Source organism: Rana temporaria, chromosome 6, assembly GCF_905171775.1.
Source record: "Rana temporaria chromosome 6, aRanTem1.1, whole genome shotgun sequence".
Lineage (NCBI taxonomy): Eukaryota > Metazoa > Chordata > Amphibia > Anura > Ranidae > Rana > Rana temporaria.
The window spans coordinates 14,599,220-14,613,385 of NC_053494.1; the positions used below are offsets into that span (position 1 = coordinate 14,599,220).

General features: G+C 47.7%; 2 non-coding genes across 2 annotated transcripts; one reads left to right on the forward strand and one right to left on the reverse strand.

Annotated features, from left to right (window-relative positions):
* Positions 1-11,914: 11,914 nt before the first annotated feature.
* Positions 11,915-12,030, forward strand: LOC120944550. Its single transcript, XR_005750414.1, has one exon. It is a non-coding gene; the product is annotated as a U5 spliceosomal RNA (small nuclear RNA).
* A 211-nt stretch (positions 12,031-12,241) lies between these two features.
* On the reverse strand, positions 12,242-12,357 carry LOC120944552. Its single transcript, XR_005750415.1, has one exon. It is a non-coding gene; the product is annotated as a U5 spliceosomal RNA (small nuclear RNA).
* Between the last annotated feature and the right edge of the window lie 1,809 nt (positions 12,358-14,166).

Below are 14,166 nucleotides of genomic sequence, written 5' to 3' on the forward strand. Positions count from 1 at the left end.
ATGCCACTGGTCCCTGCTGTCTTGTGGAACCCGTGTGTCTCCCAGAAGACAGCAGGGGGGCGCCGAATGTGGTGTAGATTCCCGCAGATAATACGGGAGTCTATGCCCGGAAGTGGGTGTAAATACCTGTCTTAGACGGGTATCTGCTCCCCCCTTCACCCTCCCCCTGAAAAGTGCCAGGGGGGGGGGAGGATTCCGGACAGCGAAGGTTCCATTTTTGTGTGGACCTCCGCTTTAACGTCAAGGTTTAGTCTAAATAAAATAAAAAAAATCGGCACAAGGGATTATTAACACGCCAACCAATGTGCAGTGCCCTTGTGCTGCTGGCTGCAATTTTACTTGAAATCCTCTTCTTTTGTTTTCCACACCCCCGCAGTCATAATCGTCCAGCGCTGCAGGGGTTGATACTATCTGAGAAACCTACTATATGTACTGGGAGAGTTCCCGCTATGCTCATCCTTTCCGCCTTTTCCTCTGTTTATAGAAGCTGTACTGTAACTTCCCGCAATAAAAAAAAAAAGTGCTGGAAGACAGGAAGTGAAAGGCCTCCTCCATTCATTGATCACTTTTCATTTTTGGAAACGATAATGTGACTTTAGTGAATTGAGGAGGCGTTAAGGGCGGGCATAGTGGGCACTCTTGGCCAGTCTACATGACGGGTCTCTTGGCTTATATTAAAGTGGAAGAAAAGCCTATTCCTAGAAAACTTCCTTCCCTCCGTATCCTTTGTATGCTGTGTGTTTGTACTTTCATGTGATCCCGCAGCGCTGCCTCCCTGTGTCCATAGAGCAGCTGCTGCTGCAGGGGAGAGTAGGGAGCGCCGACAAATGGCTTGGACATGGGAGCCTATGAGTGACGTCACTGCCCCCAGAATTCCCAGCTATTGTGGAGCACTTCCTGAGCTGGTGCTGCAGGATCACGTGACTGGACCGCAGTGGATTAGAAATGGGTAAGTAAACATGGAGGAAAAGCTTAAGTCTCCGCGTTCTTGGCGTTGGGAATTTCCGACAACATTTGTGTGACCGTGTGTATGCAACACAAGTTTGAGCCAACATTCCGTCGGAAATGTATCCTCGGCTTTGTTGTTGGAATGTCCGATCGTCTGTACGCGGCATAATACTCAACAAAGGCAAGTAGGAGAAATGTCCTGTGATGGACACGGTAGGGGGTCGGACCCTCGGCCAACTATTTTTCTATAGAATAACGCAACTGCGGGGAAAAAAAAGTCAACAAAAAAACCCATTAAATGGCTAAAAACACTTTTTGGCAGACGGAACATTAAGAGCCGGTTCACACAGGGGCGACTCAGCCGCCTGACGAGTCGCGGTCCGCAGTAGTCAATGGAACCGTTCTAACAGGAGCGACGCAAGACGCTCCGACTTAGAAAGAAAGGTTCTTGTACGACTTTGGGGGCGACTTGCATTGACTTCAATGCAGAAGTCATTTTGCAAGTTGCCTCTCAATTTGCCTTGCCGAGTCGCCCCCAAAGTCGTGCCGCCGCCTGTGTGAACCGACTCTTAGACTTTTGTATAAAGTGCATCAGTTTGAACACTTAAGGGGTGGATTTACTAAAACCGGAGAATGCTAAATTTGGTGCAGCTGTGCAAAGAAACCAATCGGCTTCCAGGTTTTATTGTCAAAGTTAAAGGGTACCTCCACTTTCGTGGGGGAAAAGAAATGGCAAATAAATTAAAAAAATCGCACATATAATTGCGACACTAATATTGTAATTAAATGTTATTAAAAAATTACCTTTCCTTTTCAATCTACAGCCAACGTAATTTTCTGAGAATGTATTGCAATATGGCGACCTGGAGGTGTTCTGTACGCAGAATGTACTGACCACTCCCCAGAACACATCATTTCCTGCTTGTGTGATTGGCTCACCAATTTCCCCAGAAGTCTGCCTAAGGCTTCTTCCACACGAGCCGGACTCCGTCGCTGCGGAGTCCGCCAGCTCAGCGGGAGATCAGTCCGTTGGTCTCCACTGAGCGGGGAGGGGCTTGTCGGGCACCGCTGTCTCCCATGGAGAGATCTGATTAAAACAGACAGCATGTTCGTTTTCATCAGATCTCACCCGATCCGATCCGCCATGGACGTATCCTCATACGTCTGTTTTTATCGGGTCGGATGTCAGCGGACATGTCTCCGCTGACATCCGATGCTCCATAGAGATGCATGGAGCGACCGTTCAGGTCCGCTGTCAAAACTGACAGGTTTTATCTGTTATTTTTATTGTTTAAAACTGGGTTTTCCTGTGGGGGGTTTTTCACTGTAAAAGCCCTAGGAGGCTTTCTCTGTTTAAAATGCAGCGTTTTGCCACCGTTTGGCCGGCGATTACATTGAAAACTCCCATTGGACATACGGTTCGTGTTCATCCGATCCCCCCCATAGGGGAGAGTGAAGAAAAGACAGGGCGGTCCCTTCACAGTGTGCGGGGACCCGCCCTGTCATCCGCCAGATCTCAGCGGGGATCATTACTGATATGCCCCGTGTGAAAGGGCCCTAACAAACTCCTCAGGTGCCGCCTGTTCTCCTCCAACCTGAGTGTCCCCATGATGTATGTACAGGAGGGGGGGGGGGGGGGCGGGGGGGGGGGGCGCCCCCTATGGACGGGCCGCCACTGCCATGATGTATGTACAGGGCCTGGATATAGTTTTACACAATAAACTTGGAAACTACTTTGCCGCTGTGTTGTCTTTTCATTACTATTCTGTTGGATGGGATGAACTGATGAGACTGAACAAGGTATAAAACTGCTGGGGTTAATGTACATCCGGAACGCTTCACTTTTTCCACATTTTGTTATATTACAGCCTTATCCCAAAATCAATTAAATTCATTATTTTCTTTCAAATTCTACAAACAATATCCCCACAATGACAACGTGAAAAACGTTTGTTTGAAATGTTTGCAAATTTATAAAAAAAAAAATCCCCATGTGGATAAGTATCACAGCCTTTGCTCAATACTTTGGTGAAGCTCCTTTGGTGCCCATCACAGCCTCCAGTCTATCTGAGTATGACGACACAAGCAGTACACCTATTTTTGGTCAGTTTCTCCCATTCTTCTTTGCAGGACCTCTCAAGCTTCATCAGGTTGGATGGGGAATGTTGGTGCACAGCCGAAGAAAGGGTTAATAGCGCCCGAAAAATCGCCGCTGCCGAAGCACTTTGCAGGCGCCTCAGCAGCGGTGCCCATTCATTTCATTCAAGCTCCATCAGGTTGGATGGGGGAGTCAGTGCACAGCCATTTTCAGATCTCTCCAGGGATGTTCAATCAGGTTCAAGCCTGGGCTCTGGCTGGGCCACTCAAGGACATTCACAAAGTTGTCCCGTAGCCACTCCTTTGTTATCTTGGCTGTGTGCTTAGGGTTGTTGTCCTGTTGGAAGATGAACCTTTGCCCCAGTTTGAGGGTCAGAGCGCGCGGGAGCAGGTTTTCATCAAGTGTGTCTCTCTATATTGCTGCATTCATCTTTCCCTCGATCCTGACTAGTCTCCCAGTTCCTGCTGCTGAAAAACATCCCCACATCATGATGCTGCCACCACCATGCTTCACTGTAGGGATGATAATGGTCAGGTGATGGGCGGTGCCTGGTTTCCTCCAGACATGATGCTTGTCATTTTCAGGCCAAAGAGTTCAATCGTTGTTTTATCAGACCAGAGAATTTTGTTTCTCATGGTCTGAGAGTCCTTTAGGTACCTTTTGACAAACTCCAGATGGGCTGTCATGTGACTTTTACTGAGGAGTGGCTTGGACAGGTCAGTGTGTGTAGGACAGGTCATGTCAGTGTATGTGGGACAGGGCAGGTCAGTGTATGTGGGACATGTCAGTGTATGTGGGACAGGTCAGGTCAGTGTATGTGGGTCAGGTCAGTGTATGTGGGACAGGACAGGTCAGTGTATGTGGGACAGGACAGGACAGGTCAGTGTATGTGGGACATGTCAGTGTATGTGGGACAGGTCAGGTCAGTGTATGTGGGTCAGGTCAGTGTATGTGGGACAGGACAGGTCAGTGTATGTGGGACAGGACAGGACAGGTCAGTGTATGTGGGACAGGACAGGTCAGTGTATGTGGGACAGGACAGGTCAGTGTATGTGGGACAGGACAGGTCAGTGTATGTGGGACAGGACAGGTCAGTGTATGTGGGACAGGACAGGTCAGTGTATGTGGGACAGGACAGGTCAGTGTATGTGGGACAGGGCAGGTCAGTGTATGTGGGACAGGGCAGGTCAGTGTATGTGGGACAGGGCAGGTCAGTGTATGTGGGACATGTCAGTGTATGTGGGACAGGACATGTCAGTGTATGTGGGACAGGTCATGTCAGTGTGTGTAGGGACAGGTCATGTCAGTGTATGTGGGACAGGACATGTCAGTGTATGTGGGACAGGTCATGTCAGTGTGTGTAGGGACAGGTCATGTCAGTGTATGTGGGACAGGACATGTCAGTGTATGTGGGACAGGTCATGTCAGTGTGTGTAGGGACAGGTCATGTCAGTGTATGTGGGACAGGACAGGTCAGTGTATGTGGGACAGGACAGGTCAGTGTATGTGGGACAGGACAGGACAGGTCAGTGTATGTGGGACAGGACAGGTCAGTGTATGTGGGACAGGACAGGACAGGACAGGACAGGACAGGTCAGTGTATGTGGGACAGAACTCGGTTGGCTCTAGAGAGGACCTGTACTGAGGAATCTGCCCAACAAAGAGTGCAAAGGACCTGTCCACCAGTATTGCCGGTGCTCTTCCTACAGCTGATCTTTTTCCTCATTACTGATCTACTATGGCGGCGGCCATCTTGGTAGAGGCAAGACTTTGCTTCCCCAAGACAAAACAGTAGCACAAACATTGTATGGCATGAAAAAGAAATGCACCCGCCACCATGTTTTTTAATCCAGTATCACTTGCTTTGCGTTAATAGATACTATTTTGGGGGTTTTAGTGGACTTTTATCCTGTCTTTTTCAAGGCTCCATCAGTAAAAGGGTTAAAGCCCAGCTGAAACCCCACCTGCTTCTTAGTGGAGATGGGTTATTTAGGCTGTTACCCTTCTGCATTCATGTACTGGTCGGAATATACTACTGGTGGCTAATGTATCATGGTAAATAATGCCAACAGCCTTCTGCTGCCATCTAGTGGTGAATTACCAGGATGACTTGTAGAACTCTATCGTAAACTTTGTGGCTTTATAAGGCCCCTTTCAGACGAACGGCTGTTTTACGCAGCTAAAAGCATGTTTATGTTTTGCTAAAATTCAAGACTCCAGGCACAGCGATCAGCTGCATTTATACAGTGCTTTTAGCTGCGGTTGCGTTTAGCCGCGGCACGATATTGAACGGGGATCCGACTTGGATACCTGGCAATATCAAGCACTGCGTTTGGTATGAATCTTAAGGGGGAACTCCACGCCAAATTTCAAATAAAAAAACAGCATGGGTTCCCCCCTACAGGAGCATACCAGGCCCTTGGATCTGCTATGGATTTTAAGGAGACACCCCGTACGCCGAAAAACCACCAGAATCCATACCAGACCCGTATCCAAGCAGCAGCCCGGCTGGTCAGGAAGGGGATGGGGACGAGCGAGCGCCCCCCCTCCTTAACCGTGCCAGGCCGCATGCCCTCAACATGGGGTGGGGGGGTAGGTGCTTTGGGGCAGGGGGGCGCCCTGTGGCCCCCCCACCCCAAAGCACCTGTCCCCATGTTGATGAGGACAGGGCCTCTTCCCGACAACCCTGGCCGTTGGTTGTCGGGGTCTGAGGGAGGGGAGCTTATCGGAATCCGGGAGCCTCCTTTAAGAAGGGGGCCCACAGATGCCAGCCCCCCACCCTAGGTTAATGAATATGGGGTATGCTTCTTCGATGTATTCTGCGGGGGGGGATGTGCCGGTCTTCACCGCCGTCTGGTTCTCTTCCGCCGGGGGGGGGCACTTTCTTCTTTAGCTCTTTTACAGCGCCCCCTCCTTCCCGGGCTTCTTCTACATCTTCGGCGGGGGGTTCCCGGGCTTCTGTCGCCTTCTGCCTTCTTCTTCTCTTCTTCTTCGATGTTGACACGTCGCTTCCTCCCGCTGTAATGAAGTGTGCGCGGCTCGCACCGATTTATATAGGCCACTTATGACGTCACAGTCCCATCATGCTCCGGGTGCACGGAGCATGATGGGACTGTGACGTCACTTCCAAGTGCACTTGTAGTGCAAAGTGGATTTGCCTTTCGTAAATAACCCCCAATGTATTGTATTGTACTCTAAATTGAGCTGATATGTTTCATGACACAATTTATCAAATCACTGTCATTCAAAGTGCGACAGCGCTGAAAATTGTCCTGGGCAGGAAGGGGGTGAAAGTGCCCGGTATTGAAGTGGTTAAAATATAGATTTGAAAACCAGTAGCTCAAATATCACGTAAAACATTAAAAAAAAAAAAGCTTCAATTACCATCATTTTATTCTGTGGGGTCTCTGTTCTGCTTTCAGTTAATGTATAATGTTTTGGGGTTTTAATTTTTTTTTTTGGCAGCTAAAAGGGTTAAAGCGTAGCCGCAGCCAATGTGGTTTCTTGGTTGTGGACCGAGCTGGGAAGGAATATCTGGGTTCTTACCCTTCCACATACATACACTGACCAGAATCTGTACATTACTAGTTTATGGAAAATGATGAATGAACGGTCTTTTGCTGCCATCTAGTGGTGAAGCAGCAGAATGTTCTAAAGTACTTTGTAATTCCGCAAAGTCGCCTATAAAAGGGCACAAGAACGTTGTGGGGGGTTGAGTTACTAAAAACTGAAGAGTGAAAAATCTGGTGCAGATGTGCGTGGTAGCCAATCGGCTTCTAATTTCAGCTTGTTCAATTAAGCTTTGGCAAAAAAATAATAATAATAATCTGGAAACTGATTTTGCACAATCCAGTTTTAGTAAATCAACCCCCATGTCCTTACTCCAGTGTTCAACTCCCAGTCCTATAGGTGGGCCCGAACAGGCCATGTTTTCAGGATTTCCCCTCAGAGGAAATGGCTGTGGTAATTATTAAGGCAGTGAAACCGATCACATCACCTGTGCAAAATAATGGGAAGCCTGAAAACATGACCTGTTGGGGCGCCTTGAGGGCTGCTGCAGTTGAGAAACACACACCCTTACTACATAATCACCGAGGCAATATTTAAGTTTATTTTGCAAAGCAAATATACAAAAATCAAATACTTTCAACAGGGTACATTCTGCTCTGTACTGCGACGCAGCGCGTAAATACACTACATAACAATACAGTTCCAAGCATACAATTCAATTACATTCATCCATCCTGCGGTATGATGCCTGATGTGTTGCGCAGAGTCATGAAACCCCGAAACATCACATCAAGCATTGACGCCGCATTACCCTGAAAACAGTACTTCAAAAAAACGTGTCAAGAAATGTCAATGTCAGGGGAAGGGGAAATCTTCAGACGTCCTCTTCCTCCTTAAAGTCCGTCAAGGTATAGTCCCTCAGCAGATTGAAGATCAGTCTGCGACAGTCCTCGATGGACATCCTCAGCCGCTGGTGGACGAGGCGCTTTCTGGCGTACCATAAAGCGTCCTTTAAGCAACACAGCACCCGCCAGGCACTGTCAATGTCCTCCTGTGAATGAGTTCCACAGAAGAGTCCGTTTAACACACCAAAGTGTGTAATAGCAGTCTGTGGTACAAAGTCTTTAAGTTCAGGTTCCAGGGCGCTCAACAAGCCCTGTGCAAGGGGGCACTCCCAGAAAACATGATAAGATGTTTCCTCCTGGATGATACAAAAGGGGCAGTGCCTGTATCTGCACAGGTTTCTGGCATGCAAGAATGTCCTGAGTAGCAATCCCCCTTGGATTGTCATCCATGCCAGATCTTTGTGCCTGTTGATGAGTCTCTTTGAAGAAACATTCCTCCAGACCACTTTGCAAGTGGCTGAAGGGAGGCCTGGAATAGTCTCAAAGATGTCCGATGCTCTGATCAACTTGTAGATAGTTTTTGGCTTCCACAAGTCAGGCTTAACTCCATGCAGCCCCAGCTCCTTGATGAACTTGAAAGTATCCAAGTAATACCATGGAGCATCCCAGTTGTAGGGGACGGAACTGTCCCATTTGTCCCATCCAAGAGACTTCCAAAGAGACAGGAGGAAAAAACAGGTGTAACGGCTACCCACTGGTAGTGAGAGGGTATCAGCCGTTGGAGACATCCTTTTCCCTGGCAAAGTGCGATATAAGTAAAACCGGTATCATTCCATCCCCAAGATCCAGAGAGAGAGAGAGGGTCCCCCATCAAGAACGAGACGAGGCTGCGTGTTGAAGGGTCAAACAAGACTGATTTAATGGGACATTTCCCTTATATGTGCTTACAACTGTGACAGGAACAATGACACTCTCCGCCCCCCCTTCACACAGATACTTTGAAATAATGACATCTCCTTGAATCAATCAGTCTCTAGACGTTCTGGCACCGAGATCCACTTAACATGACCTGGCCGGGCACATCCCTTTCTCAATAGAATTAACCTTTAGAACAATACACACTCACAGATCATCACGTTAGCATACACCTGGCAGGAGGCTGTTAACTGGTAATACACAACAGAGCGTCAATTAGCATTTAGCAGTGAAAAAGTCACTCTACAATTAACCCTTTGAGCTCAGTAACAAGTCATGCAGTCCTCTGTAGGCAGAATAGTTCATAGGTCCGTTACACTGGGACATGGAGTTACCGCCAGAGTCCACAGTTCTGTCAACCAAAGTCCTGCGGATGCAGTTACAAGCAAAGAACACCCTCAGTAATGTGGCGATGTCGGGCACGCCCTTACCGCCCTTGAGAGGCTCCTTGAACATAACAGTCTGCTTCACTCTGTCCATTTTGGAGCCCCAGATGAAGTGAAACACAGCCCTGGTGATGGCCTTGCAGGTGTTGACCCAGGGGGGGGGGGGGGCAGGCCTGGGCGAGTTACTGCAACACAGGGAGAATCTCGCTGCGGAGTAACAGTGTTTTCCCTTCGATGGTAAGTTCTCTGTTGCTCCAAAGTCCAAACTTCTGTCTCATCTTAGCCAGTCTTTCCTCCCAGGACTTCAGGGCTGCGCCCTCCGCTCCAAACCAGACTCCAAGAATTTTGATGAAGTCCGCTTTGATGCTGAACGGTATGGGTGCAGAAGAAGGCAGGAACCACTTTCTGAAGAGCATGACTTCCGACTTCCCACAGTTGATCTTTGCCCCTGAAGCTTGGCCGAAGTCCTCGCACGTCTGGACGAGTGTGTCGATGGAGCGCTGGTCGGCACAGAACACCGTCACGTCATCCATGTAGAGCGAGCACTTGACCTCCCGTCTTTCCGGTCCTGGTGCGGTAATCCCTCTGATCTCTGGGTTCCGTCTGATGCTTTGAGCGAATAGCTCTATACAGCAAACAAAAAGCAGAGGTGAGAGAGGGCAGCCTTGTCTGACCCCCGAGAGAACCTCGAAGGGGTCAGTTTTCCAACCATTTACCAGCACCAAACTACAAATGTCTTTATACATTACATTCACATACGAACAAAACAGTTCCCCAAGACCAAGCCTGCGCAGGGTTCTGCACATGAACTCATGGGAGACACGGTCAAAGGCCTTCTCCTGGTCAAGACTGACCAGGGCCGCATGCACACGGCGGTCCTGGATGTACTGGACCGTGTCCCTGACAAGCGCGAGGCTGTCTGCAATCCTTCTGCCAGGAATGCCACAAGTTTGATCCGGGTGGATGATCTGTCCGATGACAGATTTCAGCCTGTTGGCCAAAACCTTGGCGAGAATTTTGTAGTCCACGTTCAAAAGAGAGATCGGACGCCAATGTTTCAGGTCCGATCTCTCCCCTTTGCGCTTATACAAAATCGTGATCATCCCCTCTCTCAGTGATGGAGGCAGTGCCTGAAGGTGTGCTCTGCCAATCCGCAGAGGTTGCAGGCTTTGGGCCTAGGACAGTCCTTGGTCTCGTGGCCTGAAACCCAACAGATCTTGCAAGCAAGTTCTGTACACTCCTTTCCCATGTGTCCGGGACGGTCACATCTGTTGCAGTTGTAGGGTATCCCGGAGTAGAAGAGGTGTCCTGCAGATGATCCTAGTGAGAAGCACGACTGCAGGTGCTGTAAGTCCCCCGAACGGTCTTTCCTGAGCTTGCATAGCACAGACCACTTCCCTATCCAGAAGCCGTCGACATCAAGGATTCGGACTGGGTCCTTTACCACGGTGCAAAACCTCTGGAGGTAGGTGGTTATGTCCCTGCTTTGGGTATGGGGGTTCCGCATGGCCACCGTCACCCACTTCTCGTCCTGTGTTATAGGGCAGTTTGCGACGAACTTCCGAAAAGGGGATTCAGGGCCACTGGTCTTTACCATCTCCCAGTATCTTCTGCAGACTTGGAACGACCTAAAGGTGATGAAGAAGATCCCTCTTGCGAAGGACTGCACTGAAAGCGTCTCCGCTTTGCTGAAGCCCTGCTCCAGGATCATCTTCTTTCCGAAGATCTCCGAGGTCATGTCAGGGACTCTTCCGTACACCTCTTTCAGCTGCAACAAGACCATCTGCTTCATCCAGGGCTCCAAGGTTGGCAGCCCGTCTGCAGGCAGTTTCGACTTCGCTGATCTCGGTTGGCTGGCGCCGGCCGGGATGGAAGTGGAAGTAGAGACAGAGACATTCTCGGGGGCCTCAGAGGAAGTGGCTGGGGCAAAGTTCTTCATCATCGTTTCGGTCTCCTTCGTCTCATCAGTCACTTTTTCAGTCTTCTTCTCGCTTTTCCCCATCGTCGAGGGGTCTGGAAGTCGCTTCGGGAGTCCTTCGGCGGCTTCCTTCTGGTTCCTCGACGTCTTCGCTCTTATCGTAGCCTTTACAAAGGCTCTTGCATCTACTGCCCGAAGGTAGTAATGCGAAGAGGAAGGGGGGGAGAAGGGTAAATCGCAGACTCGTTACAAGTGGGGGCTAAGCCTCTGCCCAATAGCAGCAAGTAGGTGAAGCTGAATTTAATCAACGATCCTACAAGGCCGAGCAGAGGGTACCCCACAAGGACCAATTGGCTTGGATAGATACAAGTGGTTCTCAACGTCCTAGCTGTGAAGCAGAGACACCCCTAAAGGCTATAGTCGATACTACACTACACAGCAATTTTTTCGTTCTTTAGTAAAAGGCAATATTTAAGTTTATTTTGCAAAGCAAATATACAAAAATCAAATACTTTCAACAGGGTACATTCTGCTCTGTACTGCGACGCAGCGCATAAATATACTACATATCAATACAGTTCCAAGCGTCCGTGTCGGCTTTGGTTGCTCGGACCACAGTACCTCAGTCCCCGTCTGGAGCCTAACACCCCTGGGGATCAGGGTTTGGGTCCCTCTTCACAGGAGGACCACTTGACGTTGCACCCGTCTGCACGTTTTTGTGAACACTCTTTATGTGTGTGCACATTTTTTCTGCACCAGGTGGAGTTTTTGGGTGTGTTCACACGCCATAGGCTTTTAAAAAAAAAAGAAGTATTAAGCTCAACATGCTTTGTGCCTCAGTGATTTTTTTAACTTTATTTCAGATGGAAACATTGCTACCGAGCTTCTAAATCTCTGGTCTGGACTTTCCTCCTCCGTGTCGGTAATCAGGACTCATATACTCATATACTGGGGGAGGCGTGGTGGTGAGGAGGCCCCGCCCATTTCCCATGATCCCTCTCTCTGTGTTCCTGGTGATTTGCATACAGATCTCTCATCTTCTATAGAGATTTATGGGTCTGATGAACATGATAGTTGATATTCTTGTCTCTCTTCATATTCTCTAGCTTGGTGTCTATGATGGAAGTGATATGGAAGATTATAAATGATATAAAATGTAATGAGGGGTGGGCTCTCCATCAGGTGACCAGGACAGGTCTCTCGGTGGGGAGTTCTCTCACCCCCTTTATCAGGTATACTCTGGTTTCTCTTCAGAACGCAAAAATCTTTCGCCTTTTACTAAAGATTTCCGTGGAGAGGAACAACTATGAGTTTTCTACAATTTTTTGAGGCCTGGTCACTGACCAGGCTAATTATACTGGTGAAAAATAGAAAAGGATTCAATTTAGAGGAAGAAGGGAACATGAATGTAGATTGTTACAATGTTATAAAAAAGTATGTATAAGTGGCGATAGTAAATGTAAAATTCTGTAAAATGATTTTTGTGCTCATTTTAATGGTTTCCTCACCATTTCCTTCTTTCTATTAATTGAATCCTTTTCTATTTTTCACCAGTATAATTAGCCTGGTCAGTGACCAGGCCTCAAAAAATTGTAGAAAACTCATAGTTGTTCCTCTCCACGGAAATCTTTAGTAAAAGGCGAAAGATTTTTGCGTTCTGAAGAGAAACCAGAGTATAACTGATAAAGGGGGTGAGAGAACTCCCCACCGAGATCCCTGTCCTGGTCACCTGATGGAGAGCCCACCCCTCATTACATTTTATATCATTTATAATCTTCCATATCACTTCCATCATAGACACCAAGCTAGAGAATATGAAGAGAGACAAGAATATCAACTATCATGTTCATCAGACCCATAAATCTCTATAGAAGATGAGAGATCTGTATGCAAATCACCAGGAACACAGAGAGAGAGGGATCATGGGAATGGGCGGGGCCTCCTCTCCACCACGCCTCCCCCAGTATATGAGTATATGAGTCCTGATTACTGACACCGAGGAGGAAAGTCCAGACCAGAGATTTAGAAGCTCGGTAGCAATGTTTCCATCTGAAATAACGTTTAAAAAATCACTGAGGCACAAAGCATGTTGAGCTTAATACTTCTTTTTTTTTTTGAAAAGCCTATGGCGTGTGAACACAGCCCAAAAACTCCACCCGGTGCAGGAAAAATGTGCACACACATAAAGAGTGTTCACAAAAACGTGCAGACGGGTGCAACGTCAAGTGGTCCTCCTGTGAAGAGGGACCCAAACCCTGATCCCCCGGGGCGTTAGGCTCCAGACGGGGACTGAGGTACTGTGGTCCGAGCAACCGAAGCCGACACGGACCCAGCTTCCTCGGAGGGACTGCCGAAACAGAACCCTCCCAGTACTAGGTGGGGCTCCCCCGAAGGGAGACCCCATGAGAGCAGGCAAACTAAGCCAGAAGGCCATGTCCACCCACTCCCAAGACGTCCAGGGCTGGCCCGAGGACCGGCACCCTAATAGTCTCACAGTGATACAAAACGTGCACAAACAAAAATAAGACAAAAATGTGACAAACATAGGCTTAAATAAAATAAAGTGGGGGAAAGGGATAGTGAAGAGGAGAGTGAAGAAGTGGTCATTGTGTTGAACAATGACCAGGCCCTCCGGCCAGGAATAAAAAAATTCCTCCGGTCCTAGCCAAAAGGCCCGGCCCAGGAGGCAGGTGCTAAAAAAAAGCGTGTATCTGGTGCAGTGACCGTGGTATCCTTAAATCAATGTGTCCCTCACACACAGTGATCTTCAGATACCCCTGGACTGCCACTCCAGGGGCACATGCACCCAGGGCCGCCATCAGGGGGGTACAGGCAGTACACCTGTAAGGGGCCCGGAGGTCCCCAGGGGCCCGGATGGCAACCCCCTTTAAAAAAAATAAAAAAAATAAAAAATTTTTTTTTAGGGGTCCGGAGGTCCCCAGGGGCCCGGAGGCCCACAAGGCCCCATATGGCAACTCCCCCTTTCTTATTTATTTTTTATATAAAAAAAATGTTTTTAATATATTTTTATTTTATTTTTTATTAAAGGGCTCATTTTTTTTTTAGAGGTCCGGAGGTCCCCAGGGCCCCAGATGGCAACCCAACCTTTTTTTTATTTATTTTTTATAAAAAAATAATAAAAACAAATATTTTTTTTCTAATATATTTTTTATTAAAGGGCCATTTTTTTTTAGGAGTACGGGGGGCCCGGAGATCCCCAGGGCCCCCGGATGACAACCCTCCTTTTTTTATAAAAAAAAATATTTTTTTTATATATTTATTTATTTATTTAATATATATATATATATATATATATATATATATATATATATATATATATATATATATATATAGTATATATATGTATATATATTTATTATTATTAAAGGGCCCAGAGGTCCCCGGGGGCCCCAGATGGCAACCCCCCTTTTTTTATAAAAAAAAAATTATATATATATTTTTTTTATATATATATATATATATATA